This window comes from Arabidopsis lyrata (assembly GCF_000004255.2).
Source record: "Arabidopsis lyrata subsp. lyrata unplaced genomic scaffold ARALYscaffold_4, whole genome shotgun sequence".
NCBI classification, from domain to species: domain Eukaryota; kingdom Viridiplantae; phylum Streptophyta; class Magnoliopsida; order Brassicales; family Brassicaceae; genus Arabidopsis; species Arabidopsis lyrata.
In genome coordinates, this window is record NW_003302552.1 from 2,230,367 (window position 1) to 2,249,407 (window position 19,041).

Consider the following 19,041-nt stretch of genomic DNA (forward strand, 5'->3'; position numbering starts at 1 on the left):
CGCTGGCTACTCGTGTGGGGAAGACACCATCTTCACCAAATCGGAGCAGTCTGTAAGGAAAGCTACTTCTCTTTTATCTTGGCCGATCATACATCTCATCGCCCAGATTAGTGCTTCAACCTCTGTGTGGAGTGAGGTCAAGCTTCTTCGAGTATTTGCAGCTCCCATGTCGTGCGTTTCTTCGTTTGGATACGAACAAAACCATCCTAATCCTGAAAAACAATCACTTTCTTTCCAAGAACCATCTAAGAAACATCGATAACCTGATCGATTATGCCCGATATGTTCCACTCTACAATGAGATTGATTAATTGTTGCCACCGTCTCTAGGTTATCATCCGAAATCTCTACCTGAGCCAATTGCCAGGCTTGCTCTTCATTTTCTGCCAATCTTAATATATCAATTGGGCTTTGGTCCATATTATTAAACACCTTATTATTTCTGGCTTTCCACAAATACCAAATAATCCACGGAAACATCGATGTATAGACCTCTGAGGGTGTTCTCTAAAATAAATAATCCATATTTGCATATAGTGATCCTGATGGGAAAATATCTGGTGCTGTGGGGATCTGTGATAAAGCCCAAGTCTGACGCGCAGGTGGACATTCAAAGAGAGCATGGTTAATTGACTCTTCTGAAGCCCCGCATCGATCACATCTAGTATCGCAATTAATACCTCTCCTGCGCAGATTTGAGGTAACCGAAACACATCCAGTTAAGGCTTGCCACATAAAATGTCGTATTTTTGGCGGACATTTTATTTTCCAAGTAAACGTTTGTAGCGGTTTAATGTCTGGTCCAAATTCTTGCAACATAGAGTCCGTCCCTATGTAGTCATCTTCTCTTATTACATTGACTTTATACTTTTTCTAAAGTTAGGCTTTGATGAATTGCTCTTATGTCGATGATTCTCAAACTCATAGTGAAGAAACAATTTTTTTTATTTTTTTTATTCTTTTTAGAATTTCTATTTTTATTTTGTGTAGAGGGATCATTGTATTTTCAGGTTTATGTTTTTATAAATATTTTAACTGACAAAAATATAACTTTCATAAAAAAATTACTATCGTACTCAATTTAGAATTTATCCAGTTCTAAAAAAACATGAACTATATTACAGGTAAAATGTAATTACCATCAACTTTATTTATGTGAAAAAACATTCACTTAATTAGATGAATATAACATAATCTTAGTAACATAAAGTTTTTGGAAAACCGAATCAAACTTATCAAATAGACGTTCTAAATTCTTTTGCAAACTTTTCTTAATTGATTATATTCTACATAGATTGATCTGATGTATATGTACGCGTGGTTGATTGTACATGTAGTTGTAATTATAATCAACCATTATAGATCTTGAAAACATCTTAATTCATGACTTAGCATTGATATCTTATTTTGTTTGAAGTCACAACCTACTAGAACTTTAAATAGTTGTAGGAAAAATACATATTCGGTTGTTTACTAGTTACCATATGTGTCGTCCACATCATCATCAATCTTATGTATGATGACGCAAGCTGGATTGCAAATTTTTTGGAGTTGAATATGCATTTCTCGGATCCAAGTTCATTATTGTTTCATAAGTTACTGAACTTCTCCACTCTTCAGAAAATGAACTTTTGTTGAAGTTCTAGTGAAAAGAAAAACTCATCAGCTAGATCAATATATAAAGAACTGCAAAATTGAGAAAAATGATAATTTTGAAACAATTCATGTTGCATATATCTTATGTTTATTAGAAATTTCTTGAATGCATTTACTTTGATGAATGGTTTGTGGCATACTAGATGAGGAAAACTCCCACTACTGAATCAATTATTGATTCCTTTCAAGGTGATAAGGTTCTATCATCTGTTGTAATAAGCTCGCTTTTTAGACTATTTTTCTTGGATACAAAAATGATCTAAGGTTTAAAATTCAAGCGAGCAATAATGTAGTTAAAGCAATAAATAATACTTTAGATAAGACGCATTCGCGCAATGAACGAGTTTGCATCTTAAAGGAACATGTTCTTCTACCTTTTCCACCATTTACGTTTTTCCTCATCTGATCCATCAACACTGTCAATGTCAATACTTAAGATTAAGAGTTTCAACACTCGACTCGTTTCAGGATCCAATTGTACTTTTGGTTTTTTGCTTCTTGCTATACTTCATCAATGCATATTACTCTTCATATGTTTTTTTTTTTTAAGAAAAAGTTCAGTTTTTCTATTATGTGGAAGACTATGACACTATCTATCGATGTCTAGTTCTTCAAACAACTTACTAATAACATCAATTGTCAATTTTTTTTCCCATATTTCAGCTAGCGATGTAACTACATTTTATAAAAGTAGCATTGACTAAAAAGTTAAAAATTTAGGAAATATTAGAGATGGAAGTGTATTTGCATGTTATGTCTGTGTGTTGTCAAACACTAGATTATAACCCGCGGTACACCGCGGGACTATAATTTTTTTAAAAAATAAAAATTTAATTTGTTTAGTAGATTAAAAATATATATGATATAATGTTTTGTATTTTTTAAATGTACAATTCTTAAATCTATATATTTTTAGTGTACAATTACTTTTTTTTTTTGGGCAATTTTAGTGTACAATTACTATGTTTAATTTTTACTGTTTAAAAATATAGAAACAATAACATACAGTTCATTAAGTTAAAATCTAGATTATAACTATATAATTTAAATTTAAATTATATTTATTTAATTAAAATTGTTTGTTTTGTTTAATGTTTAAGATAGTATAATTGTATTTTGATTGTTATATCTAGGATTTCACCTGTAGTATACAGTCTCGTATTACTATCGACCCAAACCTGTCCTACTATCTAATACCGTTCAGTGAAATTAAACATATCTAATAGATTTCACCCGTGGTATACCGTCTCGTATTACTATCGACCCAAACCCGTCCTACCATCTAACCCCGTTCAGTAAAATTAAACATTATTTTATTATTTTTGTTTTAATAATACTTTAATTTAAAAGATATATAATTCATATCAATTTAAAAGTTTTCTTTCAACTGGTTATTTAATTGTTGTAGATTTCATATATTATAATATTATAAATCTGTCATACCATCTAATCCTGTTCGGTGAAATTAAACATTATTTTTTGTTTGAATAATACTTTTATTAAAACATTTAAAATTCAAATCAATTTAAAATTTTCTTTCAAATGATTATTTAATTTTTATAGATTTCACATATTATATATATTCTAAACATTTTTTCCGTTAAATATTCTAAACGTTTAATAAACTTTAAATAACTATAATATTTATCTTTTAATAAAGTATAATATTAATAATGTCCTAAGATTTCTCTTTTTCTTAAGTAATTAGAGTTGATGAAAATATATTAGATAAAGAAATGCTAGTAATTAAGAATCTTAATTAATTGATAATAATTAATGCCAATGGCATTATTTGTAAATAAGTTGCAACTTGAGGATTTATTTCATAAAGTGTTGCATATAGATGTTGGATTTTTATGTTGATGTTTAATTCTTCAAACAACTTAGTGATGACATCATTTGTCAAACTTCTTTCACATATTTCAGCTAGGGATGTACGTGAATTTTATAAAAATAATATTGATTCAAAAGTTAGAAGTCTAGGAAATATTATAGATGAAAGTGCATTTGCATGTTTTGCTTATGTGTTGTCAAACCTATTAAATTTTGGCGTCGCCACTGAAGACTAGTACCCTTGCATTGATTTGGCTTGCAATAGTCTTTTTGACATTATTGATTGCATCTTGGAAATGATGGTTGTAAGCTGCGGAAATCTCCGAAGAACCTTATATCCTTCTATCACATTTGATTGGTACAATTTTTTTGTAAAAGTTTCTTCCGAAAGGTTTCTTCCGAAAATTTTGCGGTCGAGTAACTATATTGGATATCTATCTTTCCAAACGTCGAGAAATGTGTGAGTCACTCAGAAAATTTTCTTCTGATTCCATGGAAGTTGGTGATCCTGTATTGACAAGAGACATCATAAAACTTAGGCAATCATTGTTTTGTTTTAAAGACGGATTAGTTCTTCTTATCTCGTAATGGCATTGGATTATTTTTGCCATCTTCTTTTCTTTGGAATGTTTCCAAATATCCCTACTGTTGTATCTGTTTGTTTTTCTCCACTTGAAGAAACTTTTATGTAACCTGCTAAAATGAAATCAAGTGCACAATATTTTTCGTCTTCTTCTTAAAGGTCAAAGTCAAATCGTGAAGATCTTCTACTTGATCCTTTTGGCAGAACATATCATCATAGTGAATAAATAACTTTTTTTAGATTTTTCATTTATATTATTAACTTAAAGTTTGAAAATGAGTAAAAGAGAAAATTTAACTAACAATGATATTCTAGTGATTGAAAATTTATGTTATGCTGGGGGATCATATTTCACACTCATGTTTTTGCAAGTATTTTAACTAGCAAACTTACAACTTGCATAAGAGATTAGTGTGAAATTCAACTTAACATTTATCCAGTTATAAGGGAAACATAAACTACATTACAAGTAACTTGCAATTAACATAAACTTTATTTATGTAAAAATCACTTAATTAGATAAATGTAACACGATTTTAGTAAACTATAAGTTTAGGGAAAACCGAATCAAACTGCTCAAGTAGACGTTATAAATACCTCCAAAATATACATCACAATTTTTATAATTGGTAATAATCTATATAGATTTATGTACATGTAGTTTTGATTTTAATCAACCATAATAGATCTTAAAAATATCTTAATTCATAACTTAACATTGAAATTTGATTTTGATTATAAGCCACAATATATACTACTAGATCTTTAAATAGTTGTAGCAGACGAAAAAAAATATATTCGATTGTTTTCTGATCACCATTATTATCGACCTCAACATCATCAATCTCATGTATGATGATGCAAATTGGATTGCAAATTCTTGAAGTTGAAACTACATTTTTTGGATACAAGTTCATTACTGTTTCATGAGTTACTAACTTCCCCATTCTTCATGACATTGAAGTTCCAATCGGCAGGAAACTCAGCAGCTAGATCCATATATACAAAATTGCAATAGTGAAGAAGTTGATAATATGGAATTCATAAATATTGCATATATTCTTTGTTTAACAAAAATTTCTTGAATGCATTTACCTTGATGAATGGTTTGTGACATACTAGGTGAGGAAAACTCCCACTACTGAATCAATTAAAGATCATTTTTAAGGTGACAAAATTCTATTGTATGCTGTAATAAGCTCGCTTTTAGACCATTTTTCTTTGGATACAAAAATGATATAAGATTTAATATTCAAGTCACAAAGCAATGACGCAGTTAAAACAGTAAATAGTATCTTAGACAGTACGCATTCACGCAATAAACGAGTTTGCATGTTCCTAGAACACGCCCTTCTACCTTTTTCCACCATTTACGTTTTCTTCATCTGATCCATTAACATAGTCATTGTCGATACTCAACATTAAGAGTTACCACACTCGACTCGTTTCATGATCCAATTATACTTTCAGTTTTTGTTTTTTGATATATTTCACAAATGCATGTTACTTTCATATGCTTCTTATGTAGAAAAAGTGCAGTTTTTCTATTATGTAGAAGACAATGACCCTTTCTGTTGATGTCTAATTCTTCAACCAACTTAGTGATGATATCAATTGTCAAACTTCTTTCCCATATTTTAGCTAGCGATGTACCTGTATTTTATAAAAGTGGTATTGATTCAAAAGTTATAAATATATGAAATATTCAAGATAAAAGTGAATTTGCATGTTTTTCTTATGTGTTGTCAAACCTATTGGATTTTGGCGTCGCCACTTAAGACTAGTACCCTTGCATTGATTTAGCTTGCAATAGGGTCTCCTTGACTCTACTTTTTTCTAGACACCGTTGATTGCATCTTGGAAACGATGGCTTTAAGCTACAGAAATCTCCGAAGAACATTATATCCTTCTATCACATTTGATTGGTACAATCCTTTGTAAAAGTTTCTTTTGAAAGTTTTGCGGTCGGGTAACTATATTGGATCTTTGTCTTCCCAAGCGTCTAGAAATGTGTGAATCACTAGGAATATCTTCTGATTATATGGAAGTTGTTTATCTTGTATTCACAAGAGACATCATAAAATTTAGACAATCATTGCTTTGTTCTGAAGAAAGATTGACTCTTTCTTGTCTCGTAATGGCATTGGATTTTTTTTTGCCATCTTTTTCTCTTTGGGATGTTACCAAATATCCCTAGTGTTGTATCCGTTAGTTTTTCCTCACCTGAAGAAACCTCTATGTGACCTACTAAAAAGAAATCCAGTGCACAATATTTCTAATCTTCTTCTTAAAGGTCAAAGTCAAATCGTAATGATCTTCTACCTGATCTTTTTGGCAGAACATATCATGAGTGAAGAACAAATTATTATTTTAGGTAAGTTTCGTCATTTAAATGATTAACGGTAAGATTGAAAACGAGTGAAAGAGAAAACTTAACTAACAATATCATTCTAGTGATTAAAAATTTATTTTGTGTTGAAGGATCATTTCACACTCATGTTTATGTAAATATTTTAACTGATAAACTTACAACTTTTTTTTTTTTTGAATAAATTAGAACTCCAATAAAATAAATTAACTAATCGTTTCACTTGCTATTACAATTGATGAAAACTACTAATAACCAGAAATATATAACATAAGCCATAAAATATAAGCATAAATAAAGCAAAATAAAACACAGACTGTAACATAAGGTAAAAATATTACAAATCGTCAGGCTAAGAAAGTTCCATCTGGTAAAAGGGGAGCAGCTCCCATCCTCATCTGATTCCAATACCACTTATAATAACAGTGTCGACCCACCGTAGAAAGTGTACGAGTGTCACACGCCAATAGCATAACGAACCCACTTTGGTACAACTCTATGATGGTCGCCTCAAATGCGGGGTCGTATGTAATCACCAAAACATTGAAAGGCGGGTCGTCGTGAATTGTGTGAAAGTTCAGGTCTTGTTTGAGATAATGGGAGGCTAAGAGATCTTTAGGTGGTTTTCCATCTTTGCGGGCTTGGTCTCTACAGTAAGGATCTCTCTTAGGCATATGTGCAACAATGAGATTAAAATTGTGATTCCCTTTCTGAAAGATACTCGTGTGTACTTGAAAAGCACTAAAATCAACGTAAATGGTGACCATTCGAATAAAATACCTCGGATTTGCTTGTTTGAGGGAAGCGGTAATTTTATCAAATATGGAAGAAGCTTCATTTCTATCGGCTATAGGTGCTGTATCAAATTCCCAGAAACTCTAATGCCAAAATGCCTGTCTTCTTGGCTAGTGTACCTTTTGGCATAATTAGGATCATCAGGGTCCATATCGCCAACTCGACGTTGTGGTCACCTTACGGATAATAAAATCTGGATAAATGCGAGTGGCTGGCACGAGTAAGACGCGAGTACTTTTTATGAGAGACCGTTGAGGAGAAGAAATGCGAAATACAAACTTACAACTTTCGTAAATAAATAGTACGAAATTCAACTTAAGATTTATCCATTTGTAAGAAAAGACATAAACTATATTACAAGTGACATGTAATTACCATCAACTTTATTTATGTGAAAAATATTTACTTAATTAGATTAATATAACACAATGTGTCTTTAGTCAAGTGGTTAAGTCCATTCGACTCCATATTTTCTACCGGAGTTCGACACCACCTTTTCCACCGGAGTTCGACTCCACTAAGTCGCGTTATCCCGCGTAGTAAAGATTGGCTATGGATCGAAGTCTTGTCGATCTAAAGATGTAAAAAAAAAAGGATTAATATAACACGATTTTAGACTTATAAAGATACACATAGACTATGTGTATGTGTATAATAGATCTTGAAAATATCTTAGTTCATGACTTAGAGCATCTTCAACTCACCTCTATATTTGCCTCTAAACTCTATTTTAGAGGCAAATCTACTCCAACACACCTCTATTCTCACCTCTAAAATAAAGATCTCTATTTTTTTCTCTATATATAAAGGATCATATAGAGAATCTCTATTTTTGATCAAAAAAAAAAGAAGAGAATCTCTATTTTTTTCTCTATAAATAGAGTTAAATTTTTTAGAGAAAAAAATAGAGGAACACATTGGAGTAAAATAAAGAAAATTCACCTCTATTATAGAGATAGAACTAAAAATAGGAAAATACATTGGAGATGGTCTTAGCAGTGATTTCTGATTTTGATCCAGTTTCAAAACGGATTAATTAGTTCATTTAGTTTGTAGCAACCATCAATCTAAATACTAACACACTATATTTAAAAGGAACAAAATGTAAAATGGATGATAATATGAATTTTCCGGTTGTAATCAAAAACAAATCATCATCATAAATATTTTCTACAACGAAATGAAACTTTAGATTCTTAACTAATTTGTTTTTCAACTGAGTTGTTTATCACATTTGCCACAATAGAGATTGTTTACTGTACTTGTTTTTGATAAGTATCTAGTATATGTTTTTAACGTATTTTAAATGGATATTCCGACCAAATGTTTTAAAAATATAGTTTGATTTTAGCAAGCTACAAAAGGAAACTAAAATTGAACTACAGTGGTTGGACCAAATGCCGATTTGAGGATATCAAAAAAACGTCAGCAGAGAGATGATATGCAACCAATCTCCTTATTTTCCTTCTCATGCAGTTTCAGTGATCATTACGCAATGCTTCTTTGTCTTTTTCTCCTATATATTTCCAAAATATTTATGAGTAAAAAAACAATAAGAACTTGGTACAAATATACGAAACTTATCACCTAATTCACCTAATTCACATATAATCATTGTTCTTCATTAGTAAAAACAAATAATTGTTTCGGGTCTAGGTCCAAAACCTCTTAGTAATTAAAAAGTAAAAAACAAATAATAACTTTATTTTGGAGTTGGATTTTTTCTCTAACACTATTCTATTTCTAACTCAAGAAATAAAGATATCTAAGTTTTGGTATAAAATGAAAGTAGAGCATTCCAAATATAGAGTAATAATTAGAGATCTCTATTTTATAGATCTCTATTTTAGAGATAATATGATTTTAGTCCAAAATAGAGTTTAGAGATAATAAATATGGAATACGGTAGAAGATAGTCTTATTGTTTTGATTAGAAAACATAAACCTATACTTAAATCAATCCATATTGATTAATACTTAATAGTTAAAAAATTTCCATGACTTATTTATATCAAAATTTAAGTATTTCTACTGTGATTTTAAAATATCATTGGTCACTTTTATTTTTTTAATAATTGGAAATTTGTATGAAAATTAGTTCCAGATTTTTCTGTCTTACAGTAATCTATGATCAAATAGCTGTTATATAAAGAAAGTTCTTGATTTAATTTTTCACCATTATTTTTAAATTTTAATTAAAAATTACCATAAAATGTTATCAATTATCCTCAATCAAAACCTGTCTTAGTATAGTTAATACTTCAGATTTTTTTTTTTTTTTTTGGTAGGAGTTAATACATCAGATTCTAATGGTGTCATTTACAACCATTATTTTAAGAAGTAGAATCATTTTTCTCAATAATTTGCGCAGGTAAAATTTAAAGTGGCCGAATTAAAACGTTGATATTTGCCTTTACGAAAAAGGTTGATGTTTGCCTCTCTTTTTTTGTTGTAAAGCATGCATGCTCATATTATTTTTGAACCGTTTAAAAAAGAATGTTATTATACATTTTACGTGGGCCAATATTCCCATATAGAAACTCTTGTGCTACACATTTGTAGCTTATTGTGTTCGTTCCCCGAACTTGTTCCTTCTACTTTAAATTGAATAAATACTCTTCTTCTGCAAAAATTCGATAGAAAAGAAAAATCGAATCTAGCACATTCGAAGCTAATGGGAAACAACACTTTAATTCGATCCATTATTCTTTTACCACTAGTATTATCACTTATACGAACATATATGTGTTGTTTTACGTCACTATCTTTGGTTTTTTAGTGGCATGTTTAAACATATAGAATTCACCGCAAATATATGGGTTGTTAACTGAAATATGTTAAGGTAGAATCGTGTCTATATTCATCACAGGTAGAAGATATATATACACAAGGACTTGCCTAACTAGATAATATCGTATCTAACTAAATACAAGATTTGGAATATTAACATATATCCTATACCCCCCCTCACGTTGGTGCGACGAAATCAGAGACACCCAATGTGGACAACAGTTTCTGAAATTGTGGAGCTGGCAAGGCCTTTGTTAAGAGATCAGCGACTTGATCATGAGTAGTAATGTGGACAGTAGTAATTAGCTTATCTTGAACAGCATCTCGAACTTGATGACAATCACGTTCGATGTGCTTTGTGCGCTCATGGAAAACAGGATTTGCAGCGATGTGTATGGCGGCCTGACTGTCGCAGTACAAAGGTATGGGAGTAGACTGAGCAACACCAAGGTCTTCCATGAGTCCCTTTAACCATTTGATTTCCTTAAGAGTGTAAGCCATAGCTCGGTATTCTGCTTCAGCGGAGGAGCTGGACACAGTTTCTTGTTTCTTTGTCTTCCAAGAGATAGGAGAGGCACCGAGAAAGACAACATAGGCAGACAATGAGCGACGAGTTCGCGGGCATGCAGAGAGGTCAGAGTCGCAGTAGGCAGTGAGTGTTAAAGGATTGTCAGAGCGAAGTAGAATACCTTGATCAGGAGAGCCTTTGAGATAGCGAACTAGTCGAAGTGCGGCTTCCCAATGAGCTACAAGCGGAGTCGCCATAAATTGGGAGAGAATGTGGACGGGATAGCTCAGGTCCGGACGTGTAATAGTCAAGTAAATAAAACGACCAACCAAACGGCGATACTGCTCCGGATCTTCATACATAGGACTTGTCACCGAAGCAAGTTTATGGTTTAGTTCCATAGGAGTCGGAGCAGGTTTGGTCCCCAACAAACCAGCCTCATTGATGATATCAAGAGTATACTTGCGTTGAGACAAGCAGAAACCATCTTTCCCACGAGAGACTTCGATACCGAGAAAGTACTTTAATTTACCGAGGTCTTTCATATGGAAGCACTTGCTGAGTTGTTCTTTAAAATGGTTGATGGCGTCTAAGTTGTTGCCTGCGATTACAAAATCATCAACATAGACTAGCATATGAATAACTGTGGTGCCACGGTTTAAGGTGAACAAGGAGTAGTCTTGATAGCTTTGTTTAAAACCGAATTCACGAAGAGCAGTCGAGAGCTTGGAGAACCAGCACCGTGGTGCTTGCTTAAGACCATACAAGGACTTGCGCAATCGGCACACTTTCGATGGATCAGAAGATTTAAAACCCGGGGGGAGTTTCATGTAGACTTCTTCGTCAAGATCACCATGAAGGAAAGCGTTATGGACATCCATTTGGTGTACTTCCCATTCTTTGGCCGCGGCAACTCCGAGAAGAGAACGTACAGTTGTCATCTTTGCCACCGGAGCAAATGTTTCTTTGAAATCCACACCCTCTTTCTGATTATTGCCCATGGCAACAAGACGAGCCTTGTGACGTTCAAGTGAGCCATCGGCACGAAACTTTAATTTGTAAATCCACTTGCTATTTATAGCTTTCTTTCCAGGAGGTAAGTCGGTAATATCCCAAGTGTGATTAGCTTCTAGAGCATCTATTTCTTTCTTCATTGCATCACACCACTCCTTGATCTTAGCAGCATCTTTAAAATGTTTAGGCTCATTGCTGTCTAAGACCGCAGCCATGAAAGCAATATGGTTGGCGGAAAAACCCGCGTTAGAGAGAAACTTAGTAATGGGGTAAAGAATCGTACCAGAGGCCGTAGTCGAAGACATTGAATCGGAGAGACCAGATGCGAGAGCGTGAGAAGAAGAGTGTACATGAGAAACAACATAGTCTTTAAGTAGAACAGATGGAGTCTTGATGCGATGACCTTTACCAAGTAATTCTGGTAGGCCCGGAGTAGGAGGAGACTCGTCACCTGGAACAGGCAACACAGGAGCCGAAGTGGGGGAGACCGGAGACTGTGGTGTGGATGGAACCACAGCTTCCTGCGATGCTGCGTGGCTATCGACACCAGCCTCCTGTGGCGTAGAAGCAACCTCTGACAAGGGAAGAGGAGGAGATACTACCATCGAAAATGGGGAAGGCACTTGTTCCCAGTCATCATCCACGACCGTAACTTGTTGGTGTGGTAGCGACGGAGAGGATTTGGTGGCCAAGTCAGGGAAGACATCCTCTTGGAAACGAACATCACGACTAACAAAGAACTTTCCAGTGTCAAGATCAAACAATCTCCATCCCTTCTTCCCATATGGATACCCAACAAACACGCACTTTCGACTACGGGGGCCAAACTTATCTTTATCCCGAGAACGATAATGAGCATAGCACAAACATCCAAAGGTTTTAATCATGTCATATGATGGACGCTTACCAAGCAAAACTTCATACGGAGTCTTGTTCTTCAACACAGAAGATGGTGTTCGATTTATCAAATGTGTTGCAGTAAGTATGCTTTCTCCCCAAAATTTCACCGGCAAGTTGCTTTGAAAGAGACAAGCACGTGCGACGTTAAGAATATGACGGTGTTTCCTTTCCACACGTCCATTTTGTTGCGGGGTGTCAACGCAAGAGGTCTGATGTAAGATACCTTGTTCTTGGAAATAAGAACTAAGGCACATAAACTCGGTGCCATTGTCGGTACGAAATGATTTCACCGGTTTGCCAAATTGTCGTGTAGACATGGCACAAAAATTTTGTATGAGTTGAGGGACTTCTGATTTTGCAGACATGAGATATGTCCAGACAGCCCGAGAGTGATCGTCAACAAGAGTAAGAAAGTAAGAAGCACCGCTTGTCGAAGGAGCGCGATATGGACCCCAAACATCGCAATGAACTAAATCAAAACAATCTGAAGCTTTATTATTACTGTCAATAAAAACATCTCTTGTTTGTTTAGAACGAAGACAAATGTCACAACTTTTGAGATTGCCAAGCGCAGGAGAAGATGTAACACATTCTGATAAAGAAACTAAAACACCAGCGGAAGGATGACCAAGTCGACGATGCCACAGCTCAGCAGAAGAAAGACTAGACGCAGTTGCTTTGTGGGAACGTGCTGCCAAGACTCCCGTAAAATAGTACACCCCCTCACGCTCTTCACCTGCTCCAATCAAAGTCCTCGAAAAACGGTCCTGTAAGAAACACAATGTGTCAGTAAATATACCAATTGAGCCTGTTTGCTTGAGAAGCTTTGAGACTGAGATCAAAGTGCAATTAAAGTCAGGCACAAACAAGACATTAGTTAACACATATGCAGAACTCAACGGAAGAGAGCCACATTTGGTAGCTCGAGATGGCTTCCCATCGGGTTTGGTGACTGGTGAGGGTATAATATCAACAACATCGACCAAAATAGACAAGTCACCAGTCATGTGGTGTGAGGCTCCGGTATCTAAAACAACATCAGATAAATGAGTTTTACCAGACAATTTTTCCGAAGAGATGTTGGAGGACTGAGATTGAAGGAGATTGATCAGTTGAGTGATATGATTAGCGGCATTGTCAGATGGGGCATCCACTCGGGCGTTGTTAGCACGTCCGCGACCACGACTACCTCCTTTCATCGGACGTCCACCACGCTGGACAGGACGAGGCGGTGGATTACTGCCACCTTTTTGTTCGTGATACCACTCAGGAAAACCGTGTAGTTGGAAACATTCAGAAACATCGTGACCTTGACGACGGCAATGGGTGCAAGAGAGGGTAGAACGGTCGCGAAATCGCGGACCAGAGACTGCAGCAGCTTGTGGTGGAGGGTTTGTTTTTACGGTGAAACCAATTGCTTCTGTTTTTGTAGTTTCTGTGATGTGAGAAACATTGAGATTTTGTTCTTCTCTAATGACTCGTGAATAGACTTGAGGAAGGGATGGCAACGGGTCTTCTCCTGTGATGGTGGAACGAATATGGCTGAAACGTGGAATATCAAGACCAAAGAGAAATTGATGAACGCGATCGTCTTCACGTTCTTTGGCAATATCAGGGGCTGCTGCACACGTACATGCACGACCAGTCTGGTAGTGGTGCAGCTCTTCCCACAGCTTCGACAAACGACCATAATATTCAAGGACGGGTTGGCCGTTCTGTTTGCACCCAGCAATCTCGTCCTTGAGAACTTGCTTGCGCACTCCGTTACTAACAGAGAAGCGAGAACGAAGGCTTTCCCAGAGAGTTGAAGCTTCCGAGATGAACGAGACAGTGGAACGAATCTTGGGATCAATAGAAGTACGGATCCAACCGATTATCATTGAATTTGCAGCAAGCCATAAACTCAAATCAGGATCGTTAGATGGCTTCGGAGTGGATCCATCAATGAAACCAAGTTTCTTTTTGGCTTGAAGAGAATTCTTCAACTCGGTTGCCCATTCGGAGTAGTTATCTTCCTTCAACACGACAGAAGAAATAAGAGCACCAGGGTTGTCAGAGGGATGAAGATAGTAAGGAGAAGATGTAGCAGCGGCGGCGACGGTGAGGGCACCGGAGGCGGCGGCGGTGTCAGTGTTTGACATGGTCGAGCGGCGGCGGCGATCAAGAGACGGCGGCGGCGGCTTTAGGTTGAGAAGAGAAAAAAATTAGGTCAAGAGAGCTAGCTCTGATACCATGAAATATGTTAAGGTAGAATCGTGTCTATATTCATCACAGGTAGAAGATATATATACACAAGGACTTGCCTAACTAGATAATATCGTATCTAACTAAATACAAGATTTGGAATATTAACATATATCCTATATTAACTAAACCTGGATTAGTGGCATATGCGACGTACATTCTATAGAATATCAGTTTGACAACTTAGTGAGAGACTGAAAGCAGCTACAAGCTACAGAACTGAGAACATTCGAAACCGATTCAATAATTTAACTATGTTTTAGCTTTCAATACTTTCAGCTTAAATATTACATATTTACAGCCATTGTAAAACAGTTTTTTGGATTTGAATAAATTTTACAATCAATTCAAAGAAAAACAAAAAAAGCAGCCATATAATGTGATCCGAGATATAGTTATCGATGCAAAATTTTAAAGTTGATATAATAGATTTGATATCACATTTGATACAGATGGTTTATCTTCTATATAGACTTTTCTCACACTAACGAGTTTGAAATTACAAAATATAAAATTTTGAAAATTAGCAACATAACTTACTGATTTGAAAGCTTTTTAAGAAAACTTTATGAAGACATCTTAAAATTATGAAGGCTTCTTACGCATCTTTGTAGAACGATTCGTTTGTTATTTGATCTCAAAACCTATTTTTTAATTTGATCTAAAAGTTTATAAAGCTTAAATCAGTACTTTGATTCGAACAACTATAACTTTTAAATTTTGAGATATCTAAAGACTTTTATAATGAAATAAAAAAAACTGAACATAACATTCATAGTAGCAACTAGCAAGAGATTCACATTTCTCACACTCACACTCAGCCCCGGCTCAATATATTTGAGAGCCTTAGGGCAAAAAAAATTTTTTTGGCCTATTATTATATACAAAGAGAAAATTTACTTAATTTTTAAAAATTTTGCGGAGTTTTTATAGTAAAAATTGTTATTTTAAAAATTTTGGGCCTTTTTATACATTTTCTTATAAATAATTAGGCCTCTTAAAATATAATTCTCATATTAATAATATTTTTAAAAAATATTTGGGCCTTTTTATATGTAAAATTTTTTTATAAAAAAAAAAAAGCCCCGGACCGTCGCACTTCCGCCCTACCCATCTGAGCCGGGGCTGCTCACACTCACACTCACACTCGCAAAAACAGAAAAGATAAAGGGGAAGAAAAAGCTTAAAAGCTAGTATTATATAGTACAAAACAAGAAAAGAAAGAAAAGAAAAGAAAGAAAGATTTGTAAAAATCCACAAAAACCCATCAACTGATTATTTATGTATAGAACTGCGTGAAGAATATAACTCACCCCACAAGCAACCCTCGCGTTTTGGCTTTGGAAAACTGAAAAAATGTTTCAAAGAAAAGTAAAGTACATGCAAAAGTAAAAGGTTAAAGTAAAAGTGTAAAAGTAAAAAACAGAAAAACAAAAAGTGTAAAAGAGGCGGCAAATCTTCGTCGGAGTGCGTTTATTCTTTCTGCGATTTTCCCCATTGATCATGTGGACGACCTCATTCCTCCAACTCCCTTTATACTCAGCCCACAACCTCATTTTATTTGACATTTTTTTTTGCCTCATGTCATATACCATGTATATTATATATATGATATACAATGACAAATTTAATTTGGCGGAGAATTGCCGTGATCGAAGAATACTTTATTAAAAAAAAATTGACAAATCTAACTTTTTTTTTAATGTTATACTATATTTTAGCTATACCAAAAAGAACCAACATTTTGATTTTGATAGTGTATAAACATATTACCATATTTTCAAATGGCTGAAAATAAAATAACATTGTTTGATATTTTCTAAATAAAAGAAAAAAATAATGAAAAAAGATTACAATTTTTCATTTGAAGATTGATACATTCTTTTCGTTCTATTACTTGAGAGTTTTCGCCATGGTTCTTTACTTCGACAGGGTAAATAAATATATCTTAATATTTTAGATACTTTTTCGATTACTTGAGAGTTGAGATAATTTTTCTATTATGTATTTTAAGTTTTTAACTATATAAATTAGGCTATTATTTCAGTATTTATTTAATATTTGAGAGTTTATATTAATGATAGGTACTAACAAAATTTTATATTTATGATAGATATTATCAAATTTCTATTCAAACAACCGCATATACTTCTATATATATATATTACTCCACCGTGTGACAACTATACAACATTTGTAGTATTACTTCTTAATAGCAAAAAAATAAGTATATTAGTATATGCCTAAATACTTTTGAAATGTGATACATCACCAAATTCAGTGTATTTCAATTTTTGTAAAATTGAGAGATGAGTTTAAAATATTGAAAAAAGAAGGCTGAAAATAGAAACTGTGATGGCCCAACTGAGCGGGGCGAACTACGAACATGGTACCATTATGTTCGCATGTGCCCACGTAAAGGATATGCCATGTTTAGTAACGGAGATTACATTATCATCATGACGAAATATCGATATCCCTATTTTATTTTATACGTGATATTGAAGTTGGAAAGAATCTGGGCTTATTATACTAAGTTTTAAAGCCCAAACCCACTATTACTAATTCAAATTAAAAAGGAAAACACGATTCGTTTTTTGTCAACTACAATCACACTCACACTCGCAAAAACCGAAAATAGATTTGCGTAGAGTTTAGAGAATTTAAACCGTTGACACATTAATAGTTTTTTAACGCAACACTAGTTATTGGAAGATTGATATATGAGAATTTGGCACTTTCTACAAAAATACTTTTCATTTCTACCATATTTGATAATCTCTTTCTAGTCCTACCACATTCATGTAGTATTATAGTATAAAAAGACGGTTTTGCTCTCAGCTGTTGTGTCAGGTTTGTGTCAGTTAAAGTGAAACATCTAGGGACAAATATTTGGGGACCAAAACTGAAGGGACGAATAAAAAAATCGGTGAATGATTTTCATAAACACTATTCGGAGACAATAATCAAACGAAATATAAACATCAAATATGATGAAAATACCGCATTTAGAATTTGGGAGAACTAAAATCGAAGGACAATGAAAATCGGGAGACAAAAACTAGTTAAAAGAACATGCAGAGATGAAATTGTGGATTCAATTATTTAGCAGTTGTCCCCGAATTTTAGATACAGTAACAATGTTTGGACATACAAAAGGAAGGACAATTTAGTCTTAACACATACCTAATGTGGTAGAAGTGAAAATAGAAAGAGAAAGTGGTGAAAATGAAAATAATTCGAGAAATTGTGGTACTAATGTTAATTTTCTCTTAATTATATATATATATATATATATATATATATATATATATATATTATAAATGAAAACTTATTAAACTATTCACACACAATCACACATTCGACCAATTAAATTTGGAGTATTGGTGATTCAAAAAATAATTTAATTTGATTTTGAAATGGCGTTTAAAATATATTATAAAATCAAACACGACCAATATGTAGAGCAAGCCATGAGTACAAGCGGTCCAAACCCATGCTTACGGCCATTACTATAATAAATAAAATTGCGGCCGATTATCACGGCCGTTACTATAATAAATAAAATTGCGGCCGATTATCTATGTGTTACTAGTCGAGTTGGTTACTAGTTTCATTGAAACATTGAGGTGGTGGTTTCAAATCCTCCTTTTATCATCTAACTCCTGTTCTGAAAATCCTCACCTACCTCCGATGATTCCCCGCTTAATCGCTAGACCGACCCTATCCGCCTCGATTAATGACTAATCTTTTGAAGAAATCAGTTACCCGATTACTCTCCGTTTAATCCAATTATTCTCCGCCTAATTAAATTACTTTCCGCTTAATCTTGCATAACCCGATTATTTTTAGATTGCAAATATAAAACAACATTTCTTTTTATTATTCATACATTTAGAATGGAAGTTTGTGATGATTTACAATAAGTTCTGTTCAAAATTTTAATTAAAAAACATAAATTTTATCTTAAAAATATATTTTTATGTATTTAGTGCAATTACAAAAACGCTCCCAGGCACTGTTTTCGAGAATCTATTCTTGGCTAGTAGAGTTTGAAAAACCAAATCTCAACCACTACTTTTTTCCTAAAACAGTAATTTCCACCCACTTTTCTTTACCCAAAATAGATTTTCAGCTGAAAACTAGCTCTAGAGGGCAACTTCCGGTGAGTTTTTCACGACGGAGACCGGCGTAGGAGACGCTTCTCCACTCGTGGAGAAGGTTCCTGCCAGCTTTTCCCAGTTCAAGAATTTAATTTCTCACGGAATGTGTGTTGGTTAAGGAACTTTAAGCTGTTTTCCTCTTGAATGCTCTTTTTCCTGGAGCTTAAAGACCTGTGAGAACTAACCA